Here is a 20434-nt window from a genome sequence, read left to right as displayed (position 1 = left end):
CACACATCATCATCTTGCACAAGACAACAACTTAACTGCTATCAGTAAACTAAACAACACAGTCCAGATAAATCCGAAGGAATTCCAGGAAGGAGTTCAGACTTGACAGTTTTAAAAAGAATTTAAAATTGAATATTAAAAATCTCAGCTTGGAATAAAGTTTCACCCCTTTGGCATTTCAAATGGAATGCAATATTATGAATCTTCACTGTGCCTGTACATGGTCTGTAAGCATGCACTGAGAAAGTCCCATGGTGGGTTGGTGGATCTAGCGTTTTGGTCCATCACCCAGCCTTCCCCATTTCAGGTCATTTTTCTTTTTACCTACATGCTTTTTACATCAATCCCTGAACACAATATGCTAACAACCAAAAAAGAAAAGAAAAAAAAAAAAAAGAACGGAAACTACACAAAGATCTGGGTCAGACTGAATAATACATTCTAGAACTAAGCCACAAATTTATGTATTGGATTTCAAGAAAATTGTGCCACATTTTCAAACTGTAAACGCCAGGTGATATAAGGTATCCAGAGGAGAATTTCTTTCTGCACATGGTAAGATCACTGTATGAAATAAATGTTTAATATAAATGAAAAGACAATTGTATCTGAATGTAAAGGAATTAAAAGTAAAATCATCTCACTTTTACATCTCTAACAAAATTTTTTATTGAATTTTTCACTTACAGATCACACTATTACACTGATTTTTTCCTCCTCCCTAAAAAATTCATCTTGCTGTAATAAAAGTTTACCATGTAAGAAAATTTAACTCTGAGCTCCTGTTCAGGAATTACAAACGCATTTTATTTCCAGAAGAATAGTGCACACCACTTTCACTTCCATTAAAGGGGACAAAAAGCCACAGATTTTGGAGCTCTAAGTAAGAGAATGCATACATGTAGCTCCACATTACAGAACTATATATATACTCAAATACAGTCACAGTTCTTGCAATCAGTGAAAAGTCTGATCGTGCATATATCATGCACTTAAGAGAGTCTCTTAGGAAGAGGAACAAAAGACATCAGAATAGCTGTACAGTTACCTGGTGAGCAAAGCATTTTTCTAGAATTCAAGATACTGCTGGGTGAGATTGGGTGAGTCACACTGCTCAGTGACTCACAGAATTAGGATTATGAAACTGATTTACCATAGACAAGTGCTGCATGCAGAAGAGCTATTAATCTTATTCTTGTTAGAGGAAGAATGTCCAGCACTTCTCTTACTTAACTTAATGAACAAATTGCAAATCAACATGACTCAAAACTCAACATGAAGTCAACATTCAGAAGTTAAAATGAATTCAGGGTGAAGTCATTGAACTTATTTGTATATGCATCCAAACTGTACATAGGCTTACTGGACAGTCTCAATACTGCTTTAACCAAATTTCCAAGAAATAATAAAGAGCTTATTAAAGAAATAAGATCTATAAAAATTCCTTGTAGACTCAAATAGAGAATGCTTGCACAGTGGGAGAAACGTTACCTTCAGTACAGCATAGCAGAAAGTTTCTAACAGTTTCCTTTGCTCTCTAAGCCTTCTTTTAAAAGATTTTTATTCAGATAGCAGATATTTTAAATATATCATTTTTAAATATAATTTCATAATTTCTTAGATTTTCTTCATTTTTACTCTGTTTTTTATTTATTCATTTTCACGTAGCTATATCAACAGAAAACTCTTTTTTTTTTTCTAAGTTTACTGAAGGAAAGGGAGTGGAATCATCGTAACTGAGAGTATTCTAAGAATGGTTTAGATGAACTTCCATCTTGAGCAATCCTGAGAGAGTAGCACGTATGCTTTTTGTAAATTTACTTCTTCTGGTCACTTGGCATTGTCTCTCTACCTTGATTAAGTAAGCTTAGCTCACATAGTCAGGAATGTCTAAGAAGAACTGATTTAAAACACTTTCATGCAAAATTTTCATGGAAACTGACTTGAACAAATATTAGTTAGGAAAAATCCATCTAAATATACATCTATATTTAGAATACATACATATATTCCTCATCATATTACAATAATTTCTTCTTTTTAAGGGCAATCAAAAATGGCACTAGCAATCTTCACTGATACTAGACCAGACCGAAAATATCCATCCCATGTCTACATGTACATCTACGTGTACACCTGTATCTTCATCTACGCCTTTGTCTAGGTCTACGTCTACGCCTATGTCTATGTCTATGTCTGTTTCTATCTCTATCTCTATCTCTATCTCTATTTCTATCTCTATCTCTATGTGATGGCTTGGAAATGGGAAATTGCACATACATAGACTGTTTTTCTTTCTTTTATATCACATATATAAATATCGGAAAGTCAACCTTCCACTGTGGACACAGCAGAGAGAATTTATGTGGCACTTGGTGGCAGTAAACCATTGGCATTGTCTGAGACTGAAAAAATCTTTGGATCAGTACTGCAAGAAGAATATTGGAGACTGCTTGGTGACTCACCATGCCATAACATTAATACTTGAACACAGGTAGATGCCCATACAGTTGCAGACATTTAAATATGTCTGCGGCATTCCTTGTGATGCTTTCTTCTCATTTTAGAGTGTGGTAGACTAGACTCATAACTCATAACTCATAATTCAAAATTTTAAATTTCTCTTCACATATGAACGTTTGAGCTTATATGAGTCCACTTATTGTGAATGAGAAGAAAAGGGAGAGGCACTCACTTTATAAGATTTTTGTGGTTAACTGCTGAGATACTGTAGGCATGTATGAATACGCATGGTATTTGTACATGCCACAATACTTTCAGGTAATGAACTGAAGTTTTAAAAAGCCATGTAGTCATTTCATCACCCAGTACACAGAGCTTTTCAAAATTATAGAACACCTGTTTCTTTTGTTTCATGAAATACTCGAAGAAACTTCTGAAGATTAAGTTAAAAAGTACAGAGATAGATGAAGTTATTGAAAGTTGAAACTCAATGCAGAAAAGTTGAGTTTTTCTTTAACAGTTGTTAATAAAAGAAAGCCTTACACAAGTTAATCTCTTCTCGTACTTGCTTTAATAAGTCATTTAGGAAAATTTTTGTTAGTGTTGCAGATGTGTACAGATACCTGCTATCAGTAGTGTGAACAGTATAGACGTGATCATCTTCCTACAAAGTCTGAATATTAAAAATTTCTTCTCACCATATTCTATGGTGTTTTCTTTCCTGCAGAAATACTCCCACCTACATATTACACTGTTTATTATACTGTTCACTGCTTTAAGTCTAGTGTAGTCTCTGGTTTGGAAGGGACTGCTGATAATAATTTTTGATATATGTTGTCCCTTACTTCTTTTCCTACTGCACATCAAAAGTACTATGACGAAATGAAAGCATGACATTTCCTTTAGGTATTCTTTTCTTTTTACAGTCAGCTAAGTGAAATGTGCAGTTCAACTACAGTCATCTACAATTTTATGTCCCTTTCAAAAGTATTATCTTTTTTTTTCTTCCCCCCCCCTCCCCCCCCAAAGAAGGAGTTATTAGCTACCTACGCCTTGTAAATGCCTGATGATTAGAATGAAGTACAGCCTCATCTCCCTTAACACAAGCAGTCCATCTGCTTCCATTTCAGGAAGGATGACTTACTACCATGTTCTGCTATTGCTATGACTCCTGTTTTGTCCTGCCTTCTACCTCCTTTTTCTCTTCTAGTCACACAGTTAACATTTATGATAAGTATAAACAGAACTCATTTGGCAACTCCAACATCCAGATGCCTTGCCTGGGAATGAATTTCCAGTGTCTGCCTTTGGGGTTTGTTCCTTCATTAGCTCTGCTTCTAGCAATGCTGATGGAGCACAGAAGTCTATCGGAGTTGGCTTAAAAGACTTCTGTCTTCTCCTGCTTCTCTACAATTCATTTCTGAGTATCAGGATATCTTAATTTATCTTAATTCTCATATGCAAGACTTTAAAATGGAAATATGCATATTTTTATTTTATATCAATGAATAAATTTAGTTGTAGTTTTAAAATTAGTTGTAGTAATCATGTTCATATGTGGGTGTGGAGTTGATAAATCCTAGTAGAGATAGCATGTTCTGTATGTGTTCATATGATTGTCCAGCAATGTTCATCTTATGTCTGTGCTTGCGTGTTCACATGTGCCTTTTGGAAAATCAGCACAATGAACAAAAATATATAAATATATATATACAGCAATAATGCTATATGTGTCACCATTCCATTTTTAACATATTTTTTCTTAAGTCAAATATGACTGAAGCTTATCTGTGGTGTCCTCTAACCCTATGAAGATTTTTAGCAAAAGATGGATTGAGTTATTGAAGGCTGAGCCTTTTTCTTTCTGATAGAGTAATGATTAATATTCCAAGGCTTTGCATGGAGAAATGTTGTCAGTCAGCATGATCTGTGTCAATAAGATCAAGATGCTGGACACCACTGGGATCAAGTGAATGGTTGAACCCCAGATCAAAACATCAAAAGCAGAATAAGCTTTGCCATGAACCACTGAGAAAAGAATCCTGCAACACAGTATTTTATTTTTTAGCTTATAAAACAATGACTTCATATAATTTCTGAGCTTCAGGATTATCATATTAATGCTTGGCCATATATGTGTGCATTGTATTGCTAATAATTAAAAGTGGATTACAAGACAGGATGGTGGAGCTTGACAGCGAATTATTTCCAAGGTTAGTGGTATTTCTCACAATTTGCAAATGGTTCAGGTATGGGCTTTCTGTGGGACTCTGGCTTACTCAATTTTCCCTGTGTTTTGACTGTAAACATATAATAACATACAAAGACAACACCTTGCAGTGTTATGGAATTGACAACATTCTTTGATAGGTGCACTGATGAAAACCAAAACTGCTCAAGCTCATGGCTGGGTTGTGTTTCTGTCAATTCCAACCGAGTAGGAGAATGACTATAAGTTCATCTTGATAGTACTGTACTATCAATTCTAAATTTTTTGGGTAGACATGAGGTAAATGAGATTGAATGATGACTCCTTTCCCCTCAATGGACAAAATGAAAAACAAGTGAGGAATGTCTGTTCTGTTAAGTTTTTGTTAAAGGATCTCCGATTTATTTTGCTTGGATCTCTTGTAAATAAGCACAAGTACTGAAATTATACTTCAAGCCTGAAGAAAAAGGAGGATTGTAACTTTGTGATACATGTAATTAGACTGGAAAAGACAGAAAAGAACTTTGATTTCTGAATATCTCAGTGGGTAGTTTCCCTGCTCTTATTTTCAGTATTAAGTGACTCAGTAAATTCCTATTCACTTAAAATCTACAGTTTCACAGGTCTGACTGCGATGTGTATTGAACAAACTCAAAAAATTCAGATGGGTGTATTATCATTAGAGCACAAAACCAGCGAAATCTCAAGTGAATAATGAAAATTCTGATACAGTTTGCATTAGTTCCATATGCTACAGTGAGTAATAAGCAAAATTTTAACAAATGCATGGGAATTAAAAGGACTGATTACTAGTATTAACAAGCATTTCCAGAAGATAATGATTCAGGTTTCATAAATCTGTTTGATCTTTATTTCAAATAGTGAAATAGAAGTTATGCTCCCAGCATTGAAATAAACTTCCATAAGCAAAATAGCAGATATTTTATAAATCTTCCTTTCTTGTCTAAGCTTAAATGACTCATGTCCAGTTGCATTCCCATGTGTCTCAGTTACCTCTGCCAAGTTGGCTCCAGGAAAAAAAAAAAAAAAGAAAAAAAGTTATTCTTGTTTTATAAAAAAGGGCAAGGCAAAGAATTTCAAGTCATGGTTCCCAAAAGATAAGATGAATTTTCTCTAATTAATATATCTATTTTCTGTCAAACAGAATTTGCTTCTCTCTCTCATGCTACTGGAAAATTTATGCATATCTTTAGTTTTAAAGTGACACAAATGATTGAGCATGCATTTTTAGTGTCCATATTTCATAAACAAGACAGTAGTACTGGACAACATTCAGAGAAGGACAACAGAATAATTAAACTTACAGAAGAATTTCCAAAACTGGAAAGAGTAAGTGAGAAATCTTCAGTATGTAAAGACTGTCATATGGAAAATACTTATGTTCCTTCAAAAGTAATGCCTCCTACTTATTTCTCTGGAAGCTACAACTGATAAAGAGCACAACAACACTGTTTGATAGAGCAAATTCTCAGCTTTGCCAAACTCTTTTTCAGCATAGTCACCACCATTAGCTATGCATTTTTGCCTGTGATGTACAAAAGGCTGCATGCTGCACTTGTAACAGTCTTCACCACTGTTGTCACCACTGCTGAAATGCCCCACTCACTGCCAAAATGCACCACGCACTGCCTCACTGTGTTCACATCCATTCTTTGGTCTCCATAAATGTTCAGCATGTGTTAAGTAATGTCAGTAGGTGCCATTTTTTTCTCCATGGAGTAATTCAATTCCACACCTTTGCGTGATGTGCTCTTCTATGTCAGACTGCCCCTCTGCTGCCATCTGTCATGTAGAAAATAAATAAATAAATAAAATAATGGAATACTGGCAGGAACTTCTACTGCCATACCACCAATTCTTGCCTCTGCTGTTGTGGGCCAACATAATAAAATAGGAAGCATTACTTTTGGAGCAGCCCTTCAATAATATAGGTCCATGTAATTATGGGTCGCAAAAAGAGAACAGACATGGATCAACTGTTCATGGTTTTTTCAGGTATGAGTTCCAAGAGTAGTCAGATGAATGCAAGGGATGCCAGCTTCATGGAAACAAGAGCTGATGAATCTTCTTCACACAGTGACTTGAGGAATTCATCACTGAAGGATTCTGAAATGCTAAAAGTGTACGTGTATTACCCAGAAGAATCAATGAGTTCAGAAAATGATTACAAAACACATAGAAACCATACCTGTCAAAGCAAGACCCTGAACTGTGCTTGGAATCTGGGAGAGTACTACAACAAATGATGGAATACTCTTCCTCTTATGACACCCCTGCCTAGAATTTTACTGGCTTTTTGCCACTATCAAACACAAGCTACTAAACCTAAAAGGGCTCAGATGGAGGCGGTAAGGCTGTAACTGCACTATAGTTAGTTGAAAAACTTCCATTAACTTCAACACAAGTTATCTCCTTCATTGAAGGAAATCAGTTATTATCTTTCAAGCTTTATTTCACCACAGCTTTTGAGTTCAAGGTGTTACTTTTTACAAGTAATTAGATTTATGTACTCTATGCCCGGCAAATCAACACTGCCTATAAGAGAAGGTAACAACAGTGTTTTTTCCAACACTTTAAAAGACACACATTATCAAGAGTGGCTGACTCAAGACTGGCTATTTCAAGAATTGAAATAAGAGTCTTTCACTCTGAATTACCTTTATGTGAAAAAAAATTGTTTCCTTTGCTAAGCTTCATCTATTCGTTCAAATACAGTATATTCATTTTTATAGATCTCTTACAACTTTTGGTAGAAGTCTTGGTATCTGCTGCTTCTTATTCAACAGCTAGAGAATATTTTGAGAATTAAATATAATTAAGAATTTTCTATCACCCAAATAAGCCATTCATTTTGTTCTTAAAAGCAGCCTGGACTAATGCAGTTCAGCAATTACGTGCACACGTATTGGGCTTATATGGCATGGTTTGGGTAGTGGGGGGCTTCAGGGTGTCCTCTGTGAGCAGAGCCCAGCACTGTCCCATGTCAGATCAGAGCCAGCTCCAATGGGACCACCATTGCCAGAGCTGAGCCATGAGCAACACTGGATGTGCCTCTAGGAGAGGAGATGTAAGAAAGGGAAAAACTGCTGCGCAACAGCAGCTGGAAGAGAGAAATTTTCTCCTCCCAGTCTTCTGAGGAGGATGAGTGAAAGAGTAGCGTGTGGAGCTTAGCTGCCCATAAGTGTGAAACTGTCACACCACGATACCACATTGTTGGCTTATGGTGTCACTCCTATAAATGCTATTTAAGGCACTAGTGATATGACAGTATTTTGTTTTCTTTTTCTTTCCCACACATTTTTAAGTGCATTCTGATGTATCCCTTGATTACTTTAATATGAAATCTCCAAGATGATACAGTAAAGTATTCCATCCTCAAATGGCAACGGACTGCTAAGCCAACCAATCCTACAATTCATGCTATTTTTCGATCACTACTGCTGCTAAACTTTGACAGGCTGTGAGACAATTTAGTTGTTTAAGTAAGATCACAGCTGAAGTCAGTGGCAAAGCAAACTTTGACTTAGCTGGGTAGGTGATTACTCACAGCTTATGGAATAAGTCTTTGTAGGGCTAAGGTTATGCAAATGAAAAATTAATTAAACAGAAATCCTAGATTCATTAAATGTGCCAGATGCTATAGGTCAGAAAGCTATTAAGACATACACACAACTAAGTACAACAACAGTACAGCTACACTGCAAATACAGTTGAGTTGTTCTGGTTACTGCATATCCTAAAAAACTACTGTTTCTCAAATTACTGCTACCTATTTCAGTATCACCTACACCAGCAAATGAGAGAGTGCTTTTCAGCTTGCTGTGATCTGGCCTTACTGTTACCACTCCTACTTCAGCAAACCATGACTTTTCCTACTCTTAAAACCTCTTCCAAATCACTTCAGTATTTGTCTGTTCCCTGGTGTGCTTCCTCCTATTCTGTGCACTTTATTTAAACAGTCTCTTAATCTGTTGGAATTGAACAGCTGTTAACATTTCTTTTAAATTGGTCTTAATTATTATTCCTTTCCTTTCTCATCTCTAATCCATTTTACACCTGTAATCCTGTAGCTGGTTTCCAATTTTCTTTCTTTTTAAAATAAATTAAATGAGATATCTTCTTGTTTTTAGCAGTATAAAACACTTGGGGATGCTTTCATTTATTTGTTTTACTTCAGTTGTGTTTCTGACAAATGCTGAAACCCAGAAAGTCGACAGAGAAAGACAGAAGAGTTAAGGATGACAACTGTCATTCTTTTTTGCAAAGTTAACCCTCTGATAAGAAACAGATTCCTTGTCAGCACTCTAGAGGTACAAAACTAAGATTACTTAAGATCTTTTATTCACTAAGGGGTTTTCAGAGTTTGTTTCAGCCTCTAGTATATTTGAAGATGATTTTCCCTTGAAGAAGTCTATTCAGTCTCTTTGCACTGGCATTCAAGGTTTATTTAAACAACTCAAATGTGAATCCCAATGCCCCTAGTGTCTATCTGTGTTCCAGCACTAGGACAGAGCTCATGTTTTTTGTTCAGTAGGGCACAGTAGAATAAATATAATGACTAAAAACTGAATATGTGATTAACAACAATAATCACACGTTGTTGGTAGAATCTTCAAGCAAGAAAACACACTCTGAAAACATATCTCTGCAAATGTGCTATGCAATCAGTGAAAAAAAGGGCCTTCTTTACGGTCCTGAGCAAAGTAAGTCTGTTTCATCTATGTTATTCAGAACAGCTGATGCTAACTTCACTTGAACTAGCAGTTCTGTTTAGCATACAGCTTTTGGCTATCACCTCTGTTTCTAAAATGGCAACCCAAGCCAAATCTTTGTATTTTATCCATTTTGTTTTGGTATTAGCACTAACACTTAAATGATACACACCAGTTACTCTAAAATTCCCTTTTTCACTGAAAATGTATCCTCATACTCTGTTCTCAATGACAGCTCTAGCATTTAAGGGTAGGAGATCAGAAAACAGAGTCAGCTCTCAGGCATCTGCCATGGCAATGCCCCTGTGAAACAGCAGCAGGATCCTGAAAGGTCAAGTACCTTTTCCTTTATTATTACACACACTGTGCTCTCCAAACTTGGAAGCAGCTTTCTGAAGAAGCTTTGAAGCTGCATAGCATGAGGGTCTCCTGCCTCCTTTCAAAAGCTTTCTCTGAGAGTTTCCCCGAGCAGTTTATTTAAGGATCAAATGGTTAAAAAACACTGTTCTTATGCTTACGTGGATGTAATTAATAGATTGCTGTTTTTAAATGGATAAGTTATTATTTCTACATAAAAGAACAGAAAAAAAAATCCTTCTGGATAATAAACAACATGAAAAATACTGGTTTCTATCCTAGTTAAGCTATATTTGCTACCAGATTTAGGAAAAACATTCCCTAGTAGGAGCTGCAACTGTTAGCACAGTGTCAGGGCTGTCAACTCCATGCCCAGACGTTGCTGGCTGTTAAAGAAGACTGTCTCCTGGGACTTTCTAAACTTGTAAAGAAAGGAAGTGCCTCTGGACTGCTATTAATTTTTCATACCCTGGTATGTTGCCAAAATAGTCAAATTTACAGTCCTTGATTGCTTGTAGTGGCAAATAAGCTATAGTTGGCCAAGAATTAGACTTAAATACCATTTAAATCATATAAACAAGTGCAGTGAGAGTTAAATATTCTTGGCCAACAAGATATAGTCAACTGTCTGTGTATGCACACATGAAATTGAGAGATGCTTTAATGGGCTTTATTTCTGACTTCAGGATAGATCTTCTCTTTCTCTCACAGGAGCAAAAATTAACTTTTAATGTGTACCAGTAAAAGGAATGTACATAGTGCCCGTAAATATGTACGTACATGTAGAATTACATACGTGTTCTTCTGTTATTTGTGTATATGTAGATATATTTGTATAATGTACATACACATAATATAAATATCTATAAGCATATTTGAGCACAGAATACAATTTGATCTGTAAATCATTTTCTTCAAAATATTCAAACTACAAGCATATCTGCTTGCATTTCCTATAAAACATGCTAGTGGAATCCCCGTGTTAGAAATTAACTTTACCACAGTGTTTTGAACTCAGGACAGTTGTTGGAATGCCAGAAGATGTTAATGAAGTTGGAGAAACTGAACAAATGTCTTGATGCTTCCTACAGAACACAACAGCCGGTTGACATAAATAGATAAAACATTCAAGTAAAATTGTGTTTCCATATGTTCAATGAAATATGTCATTTACTGGAAGTATGAACAACAGCTTGAATGTATTGAATATTGAAGAGTACAGTAGGGTTTTTCTTAGAGGAGAGACTTCCAAGACTAACTTGTTGCTTTGATGTGCCATCATCTTGAACTGGCAATTAGTTTTCTAATAATGCTATCAAAAATTGTTTAGAATGGTTCCTGGAGGTTTTATAAATTCTTAATAAAGAAGGTTGGTTTAAAAATTGTAGGTGTGGTTTGTTTAGTTTGCCTTCTTAAAATTAATTCCCCAACAGCAGAGAGTTGCAAGCAATCCTTCTATCAGATACGGTGAGATTTTAGGCCTTGTTAACTGCATCAGTATGCTTGAAGAAAACAATCACTGCTTCCCTCCATGAAAAGATTCAGTGTGAAATGCAAAGGAAAATAAATATTTAGATAAAGAATGATTTGAGAGAATGGTTGGGCACTCTCTTCAAGTTGTGGGGGCTGCAGCCATGAATGGTAACAATGATGGCAAACAGATGAGTGTTTTAGGCTTACACATTTTTCTAAAGAGCCCAACATCAACAAGATTTTGGAGTAGGTTCTCAGCAACTTGTAATTGCATTAGCTGCACTGGAATGGAGAATGAGACCCAATTTATTTTTTATAAACCTCTAAATTATTGAGAAGAAACAAGAAGCTGCCAGAGCATTATAATTCTCTTGGAATCAAGGGGGCAAATTTTTGAAACAACATCTTCTGTCTGAGACAACGCATCTATGGTTAACGAGAAGGCACAATTGCTTCATTTTGTATTTTGCAAAATTTCACATTAGGGCGTTAGAATTTCAAAGGACTCCGACCATTATTGTCATTAACATCTTTGGCTATAAAATAGGCTTGTTAAATCATAGCTACTTGTACAATAAAAGCAGAAAGTATTAAAAGTTTTCTCAGACATTTGTAATAAAATCATGGGAAAAACATCAAATAGCGAGTTGTGTCTCTGTTAACCAAGTTAATGCTTCAAAGTACAATGCCAACATGCAGATTATCAACATCTCCAATATAATTACATTACATGTTAAATGCCTTAACAGCATTTAATGGATTCAATGTAATGAATTACTGTAGTATCCATATTTTCCATGTCATCAGATAAAAAATATTCACCAGAACTTTCAAATTATATCCCTTCAGTCCAGATTCAGGCAAATATCACATACTGAGGAAAGGCATGAAGTGAATGTTTAACAAGAAGCACCCTATAAGCACTGCTGACAACGGAACACACAGTAGACAGACTTCTTTATGTTTAAACACTTTCTTGAACCAAGGCTTTATTGGAAAACACAGGCGGCATTTATTTTTTCAAGATGAAGTCCATTACGTGCTGACCGCAAAGCTTAGCCATTTTGAGCTGTTGATTGTTTCGGGTAATTTTTTATTGCAGGCTTTAAGAAAAAGGTTAAAGGAAAGTGTTAAAAAAACCATAAAGAATCAATTAGTCAAGATAACACTGGAGGAAAATAACTAAAATGTTGTTTTGCCCCAGAACAATTGTCTTACCTATGTTTCCAGAAGGAAATCAAGCCCCCAAAAATGTCTATTATGTTACTGACAATGGGGATATCATGGAATATATGAGCATGAGCTGCTCTATTTGAATGTGTTAACGTCTCTTGGTAGTCTTCATTGTCCTTTTTTTCATGTGACTACTTTGAAATGAGAACTGATGTTTCCATTTTTCTTTTGTAGTTTTAGTTCAGGACTAAGTACATATACTTATCTATACCATCAGTTTTCAACAAGTGACATCAGTGCCTTGGGTTAGCTTCCTTGTTGGTTTTAAAAAATTAGTACAGCATATTCTTTGTATTATTATTATGAAGCCTTATTAATCATTATGTGTAACTGGGAAGTACTCTGATCAAGAATATTTTAAGAATAAAGATGAGATTAGTATCTGTGGTCCTAAGAATCCAGAAAAGACATGCAAGGTCAGTTTGTCATCCTGATCCTCCTTTATTACTAACGGGAAGAAATGCACCTCCTGCACAGAACAATTAATCTCCTTCAAGACAGGTCACATGAATCACCTTAAAAAGTTACTGAGTTCCTTCTACAGGCTATAAAGTCTAGCGTGCTTAGCGTTAAAGTGTCTAAATAAATCCAAAGAGAAGAAGTTAATGGCTCTTGAAAGGCAATTCTATAGCTAAGATTCATAAGGCAAAGTAGGGAACTATTCTGCAGACAGCTGGGTTTGCATAGAACCAGAGAATCATTAAGGTTAGAAAAGACCACTAAGATCATCCAGTACAACCACCAGCCCATCACCACTGCACCCACTCACCACATACCTCAGAGCCACATCTACACATCTCTTGAACATCCCCAGGGATCTACTAGATAGTAGATCTACAGGGAAAGTGTATGCTTTTGAAGGTGGTAGCAGTGGGTTTTGCAGGTACATATGTACTATAAAACAAAACAAATTTGAAAAAATAAACTCACCATACCAGCACAAACAGGTTCAAGAGATTTACTGCAGGTCTAATCACTTCAAGTGATTACCATCAAAAAGGAAAGACAAACATCTCTCCCAGTCCAAACTCAGATGCTGTCAGTATATGCAAAACACAAATGGGATATTTTAGTTGTTTTCTAGTGGAAGACAAGCAGGGTGTATGCAGCAGGCAGTGCTGAAACATAGCAGGAGGATTTATTTTGAAATGTTTTGCTAATAACAAGCATTTCCACATGAACAGAGATTAAAACAATGATGTCATTGCTGACAGACAATTTTCATTGTAATTATATATTCAGTACACCAAGATGCACTGTAGAAATAACAATGTTGAGAGTGTTTGAGAAGAATCTGTCCTTGCTTTGCTTTGCTCCACAGAAGCAGGATGTGTTCTCCACGAGAGAGACATCTTGCACTAGCAGGAGGTAGGCTGTGAGCACCCAGAACTGTGTGTTCTCCTTTTAAAATGGTCCAGTTGACACTCCTGTTTTCCTTGGCACAGCCACAAGACTTTTTTCAGCTACCCACCCAAGAAATTCTTTAAAATTCTGGGAACACACAACATATTTGAAATAATTTAGCATGGTGTAGTCATACAGTTATTGTTATGATCTCTGCGTCCATACCATAAAGGTCAGTAGCACCTTGAGAAGAAAACTTCAGAAGAAAGAAGGCACCTATTTTCTGGCCACTCTCAATGTGCATTTTATTTTCTTTTGACACCACTGGGATAAAATTAATCTCATCTACATTTAGATGTGTGAAATCCAACATCAGCAACAATAAATACCTGCAGAGAGCAATTCCACCTACTCTACAATTGTATGAATTGCATAGTTTAGCTTGTCCACTGGAAGTTTATCTACGTCTCCAGACAGTACATGCAGAACATAGGTGCTTGGTTTGCAGCTGGCAATCAAATCTAGCTGAAAAGAATCTGACCTTTTGTGCAAAAATCCCTTTTTAGAACTATTCAGGATTTGTCAATAAAGACATTTTTGACATGGATCATTATATACAAATTTATCAGGGGAAGACTTAAATCAGGCACAGTACGACCTTGTATCTTCTGCTACTTTCCTATCGTCTGTTCCTACATGCAGAAAGCAAATGATCTGTTCCACTTTTTAAAATGGAAAAACTAAAATTAAAGCATTTTATTATTTTACATAAGTGTAATGTTTAAATTCAGAAAACAATGAAAGTTTCCTTGGGAATAAATTTGGTGCTGCTCTTTCTTCTTCGTCTAGTACATTTAGTTCTGACACCGCACTGCTAATCTGCTGAAGACAATCTGTATGCTACGGAATACTACAGATTTAATCTTCAAAAAAGTATCCTCTAGTATTCTTCTCCAGATTTATGGCTACACAGAAGGAACAAAGGCAAAAGCCTGGCCATTAATCTAATGAACTGAGGGCTGCATTGATTTTCCTAGGACTGCTAACTTCCTGTGATTTAAGTAGGTATCTTGATTAAATGATGGTTAAAGCAAGCAAATTGAATTCCCAGTTGATGCAACGCAGAATCTACCATAGGAAGGTCCTTACTGGCAGAATGCCTGCCTCTTGTAAGGAGAGCCCAGGCTCTCAGGCAAGCTTCCCGCTACTATACATTATGGATTGGATTCAGAATTGTGTTGATGCTCCTCTCATGCTTTAGGACCTAGGTTAGTAATCACCCCTGGTACTTGGCCATCACAGAGAGCATCATCGGCTCTCTTACAGCTGCTACCTGTACACAGAGATGTGATGGACATCCAAATCAGGAAGAAACAGGTAAGCACTGACAGTTGGCATATGACAGCGTTTAGAAGAATCCTTCTCTAAGTAAACTGGGTTGCAGAGGGGGTAGTTGGCAACCTTCCAGAAGCATACATCCAACACACAGTTGTGAGTTCATGCTCTATGGGAGTTGTTTCAAAAGTAGCACAGAAGTTTGGTGCAAGTGCATGTGTATGTGTGTGCAAGTGTTTTTAACCTGTGTTTTAGGTTGATTTTTGGAATCTTCATGCCCTACTACCACAGCTCAGCTGGGTTTCAACAAACACATCTTAAGAAGGCAGGCTTCTTGCCTCGGCTCCTGCTACACAACAACCAAAGAGAGATGTTACTTGTGGAGGATGATTGTTTCGTTCCAAAGGAGAAGGTGAAGTAGGGAGATTGGTCACTCTTGGCTTCTGCCTCTCTTTCTCCAGAAGAAGAAAAGAGAGACTACAAGGTCAGTTCAACAGCCAATGCAAAGGTATTCCATGTCAGTTTGGGCACCAGCTCCTGTATGATACATGACCTATAGGAGACTGGGGTCCTAGAGTGAGAGGCAATTTGCAGCCATAGAATGTACTTTAAGTCAACTAAAAGGACAGGATACACTTCTGCATGGCCAACTGAACTGTACCTCACATGGCCAGCTGGCAAAAGGACAGGAGGAGCAAGAGCCCATGGCATCTGCTTTTCCATTCTCATTTTAGGCATGAAAGACAGCAAGAAGAATGTATTTCTGGTTCTTAACACTGTTCCTCTCTCTATTCATTACATAATATCCCAGATAATATTACTACCACCATATTCAAATGGTTCCCCTGATACATGTGTGTGAGAGAAGCTCTTCAGGTGGTGCATCCAGCAAAGGCTCAATGACCAAGCTACTGCAGAAGTTGTCCTAGACTGCAAGGGGTAAATCTGACTGTTCAAACTCCCTATAATATATTAAATTCACCCAAACTGAAGGGGTTCTCCTGTCCTCCCTCAGCCCATGGTTGCTGAAAAATAGTTTAGCTGCAAAAAATGATAATTGTAATCCAAAGTTCTTTTCAGCTCTTGTCTCACATCCGTCACTGCCTAAATTAGAAATAAATGATTGAAAGAAGTGGTAGAGTTATTTTATAAATGCAAACTGATACATAAGTTTGAACAGAAGAAGAAGAGAGAAAGGAAGCAGAAAGAAAGAAAGAGAGAAAAAATAAAAGAAAAAACAGCCCTGAGAAAAAATGAGAATGATTTATTTTAACATGGGTGTTACTTTCTTTTTCCTGTACAGCACATTAAAATCCATTAATTCCTTTGTCAACTTCACTGTGCAAAGCAATTACCTCTTATTCCAACTGTTTTTCAGATTCTGTTTGACAGAGAGCTAATGCACCTAGGAGTGACATTTGCATAAAAATCTGTTACAAAAGAAAAAAAAAAAGGATTCAGTTGGGTTGGCTTTCCCTGTTTTCTCTGTATAAACCATAGTAATTAATATGTATTTAACCAGTTGAAATAATTTTCCAGCAACAAATGTCAGTGGACCTGAGGATTCTGGCATCTCTGTTGCTGGTGTTAGTGTAATGCTGTGCTTGGAGTAAGGGCCAGGCTCTGCCTTTCACCTTCCAGGGTAGAAGCAGGCCTCCTACAGCAGATAGTTTCTGGAGTCGTGTTTGATGGCACAAAATACAGTGATGTAAAACTGATTTATCAACAAATCTTTATCTCCGACCTGCTTTCAGGAAATAACAATATTATGCTTAGTAAAGTCACCAGACTATAACCCAGCACACTTGAAATCTGAACCTGATCTGACACTCGTGAAGCCATGGAATGTTTCAGTAGAGCATTGCTTCCTAAATTTTTGCCTGCTTTTTCTTGAGATAGGTAGTAATGATCCTTTCTCCCCACTTCTATGTTGTCTTTCCATAAGACAAGTCATGCTGACTCAATCTTTATTTTCAGAAGGAATTCAGTCCTTTTCAGCACTGATTACCAGAATCGCCAATGTAGCAGAGCAGGCAGAGATGCTATATGAGATTTTCCCTGTTGATTTTAACTCCTCACTCCAATGAATCATGCTCCTGAAAAAAAAACTTGGCAGATTAAACAGTGTACTGGCAGGGAGACAGGTCTCAGGTGTCGGCGAAGCAGTTGTGCTCCTTTCTGTTTGTCACCTAAGGCAATATACACACACAGACAGTGCTGAGAGCTGATTCCTTAATAGATTTCTCTATTTGAGTCCTCTGATATAAACTTGATGGGCTGTCCACATTATAGAAATGCAAACCCATTTCAACCAAAGCAGAGCCACTTTGCTCAGGACATGATATTTGCAGCAAAAAAACTGAAAAAGAGGCAGAATCATACCTGATCTGGAATGACCTCAGCTAACTTAATACTGACTAGCAGTACTTGGCTCTATATAGGAAAGATAAGGAGAAATGGCATTTCTTTCTGAAGGTATTTTAAGTGCAATGACTACTATATATAGTGTCAGAATAAGTGGCTGAAGTTAAATTTAAAAACAGACATGTTTATGTTTTGCTGTTTCCAAATACAGTCTCATGTGCTCCAAAGTCTGAACAAGAGAAAAGAAGAAAGAGCAAAAACTATAGTAAAAAGCCCCATCCTTTTGCAAGCTAAGTGAGGTTTTTCAGTACCTTCAGAGGGTAAGGCAAGAGGAAAAACAAGTGTCGTGAGACTTTCACCCATTTTCAATTAAAGGACTCTTCCTGAGCCTTGTCTGTGAGCTAGAATACTGCCAGGTCCCCTCTAAGTCTGTCAATAGCTATTCCAAGACAGCTGTAAAGCAGTCCAGTGCATGTGACTTCTCTGTATGTAGAATTCTTGCTCATGTCAATATAGTAAAATTAAAGACATTGTACATATTTCCACAGGTAACCTTGCTAACCTATCAGAGTTTCAGCTTAAGTGGAAGGAACACAAAGAGTGATACATGCATGCTATGTCACTGCAGTACGATCAAACTTAACATTTCAAGCAGACTGTGCTCAAAGATACTCTAAGGCCAGCATCTAATTTAGAGTGTGGGGCAAAAACTATTTCCCATTCTGTGCTTTCTGCACGCTGTAGAAAATCCATCCATGCATGAATTCTTGTACAAAGAAGTGTTTCTTAAGCAAAAGCAAGGAGCAATCTCTATTTTACAGAGTCACATAATTGTAGGGCTTGGAAGGGACCTCTGGGGATCAAGTCCAACTCCCTGCTTTTCACTCATTGTTGTTGAGGAATGCCCTTTCTCTGGAAAATAGAAGAAAGGCAGAGCCTGGAAAGTGGTCTTATTTATTTCCATCTAAAAGGTGTGTCAGAATTGGAAGAGCCATCTCACTTCGGGGGCACGCTTCAATAAATGTAATTTTGGTTACCATGCTAACAGGAAACCACTCAATTGAGTGCAGTAAAACAAAAGTGCAGAAATGACATTTCTTTGTAGAAAGAAGGAAATATATTCGATTAACAAGACTGCAGGTTTTACCAACCGCAGCGAATTTCACAGTTCTTCCCTTTTGCAGAGTGCAATCTGCTGTCGGCACAAAAGGCTCCTGAGCATCAACTGCTTCTTCCCAACACGACCTCAGTCTCTGCCCTATGTCCAGCACTTTCCGATGCCAACCGAGTGAACCCTACCACCCGCTCTGAGCGCCCTTTCACCGCGCAGCTCCCCCGTCAGCCTCGCATTTCCCATCCTCCCGGAGCTCTCCGTCAGGACCCGACCCTTCCCAACGGATCGCAGCGCGTCCCCTCGGGGTCCGGGACCGCCCGCCGCGGCCGTGCGGTGGGTGCGGGTGCGGAGCGCTGTGACCCAGCGCGGTCCCACCCCCGGCCGCCGCTGTCCCGCAGGTGTCACGCTTCGGGGATTGCTGATGAGAGGGGAAAATCCCACGTTCAATTCGGACACGGGAAGGAGAAATGTCTTAATTCTCGGGTTGGGAACAAAGGGGTGCGCAACGTCGCCCCGTGCCCTTGTAGGCGCAGAAGTGACACGGAGACTTTTTGTTGTAGAGGGTCAAGAAAGGAACCAAAGATTTAGAAGGAAAATACAGCAAAGTTATGAGGAACTTACTTGGTTTAGGTGCGTGCGTTGGCAGCCGGCATCTTCCTCCCGAAGTTCCAGCGGGTCACATTTTCCCCGGGAAGCGCCCTTTTTGTAAGTTAAATCCCTCTGAGAAATGTTCGTTTTTGTTTCGCTCCCTCTCAGCCACTTTTCCTCATTTTTACTTTATTTTCTCCATGTCTGACCCCGGCGCAGACGCTCGGACGCAAGCCCACCGGTTAGAGACTCTCCATCACTCCCAGCCCAGGGGACCGCGCCTGCCGCCGGGCTTCGGAGCAACAGATGCGAACCACGACCTTCCCCGGCTGTTCAGTGCGGCTTCTCCTCTTTCCCTCGGAGAGCCTCATGCTGCCCGTCCAAAGTAACGGCTCCTTCCGACGCGGCGCTTCTCCCCGGAGCGCAGCGCTGCGAGGCGGGATAAGAACACGGAGATAAAGGGGAAAAACACCACGGAGGGACACTCGCACCGGTTCGTGCCGCCCGCGGCGATGCGCTCCCCGCGAGCCCGGCGGCGGCTTTGCCTCCGCGTCCCCTCCCGCCGCCGCCCCCGCCGCGCTCCCCGCGCCCTTCGCCGCCGCACTGCAGCGCCCCCCTGCGGGCGCACGGCACACTGCGGCCCCTCCGCGTGGCCCGAGGATGGAGGGAGGCACAGCGGCCACCCAGCGATGGAGGTGTGCGGGTGGGGACAGCTGAGACGCCGAGCGACCGCGGAAGAAAAGACAGTAGTTTCGGAGAAAGTTCGCTGCCGTGCCTCTGGGAAAGCCCCGAAAAGCCGATAAATAAATGGATGGATAAATGCATAAATAATTAAAAGAAATCTATGTATTTATTATTGTTTATTTATTTGAGCACCTTTTTAGGGCTTGGACCCGCTGCTGACACAGAGCGAGGCACCCACCTGCCGCTCACCGCGTGCAGAGGCCGCGGGGTCTCGGCTGTGTCAGTGCCTGCAGCGACCACCCCGGGGACTGTCACCGCCCACCCTTCCCCCAGCCCCTGCTCTGGGTGCACACGGTGCCCGGTGAACGACCGCCTCTGCGGATCAGCGGGGGATGCAGGAGGGAGGAGGAGAGCAGAGGGATGAGACGGGGCGAGGCTGTCCGAGGAGGAGGGATGTACGAAATGCAAAACGCACGAGTACCCCTCGTGCTGAGATTTGCCCGTATCTCCAGCGAAGACTTGAGAGCGCCGAAGCGT

At 38.9% G+C, this 20434-nt stretch overlaps 1 protein-coding gene across 1 annotated transcript in view; it reads right to left on the bottom strand.

The window, feature by feature from the left end:
- Positions 1 to 19764, bottom strand: part of TRPC4 (transient receptor potential cation channel subfamily C member 4) — a 143955-nt gene extending 124191 nt beyond the window's left edge. The window contains exon 1 of the mRNA XM_031615761.2: positions 19247 to 19764. The gene's annotated coding sequence lies outside the window, so the exon portion shown is untranslated. The remainder of the gene's footprint in view (positions 1 to 19246) is intronic.
- Positions 19765 to 20434: the final 670 nt, after the last annotated feature.

This window comes from Phasianus colchicus, chromosome 1 (genome assembly GCF_987193195.1).
Source record: "Phasianus colchicus chromosome 1, bPhaCol1.hap1.1, whole genome shotgun sequence".
NCBI lineage: Eukaryota > Metazoa > Chordata > Aves > Galliformes > Phasianidae > Phasianus > Phasianus colchicus.
This window is presented reverse-complemented; position numbering and strand designations above follow the sequence as displayed.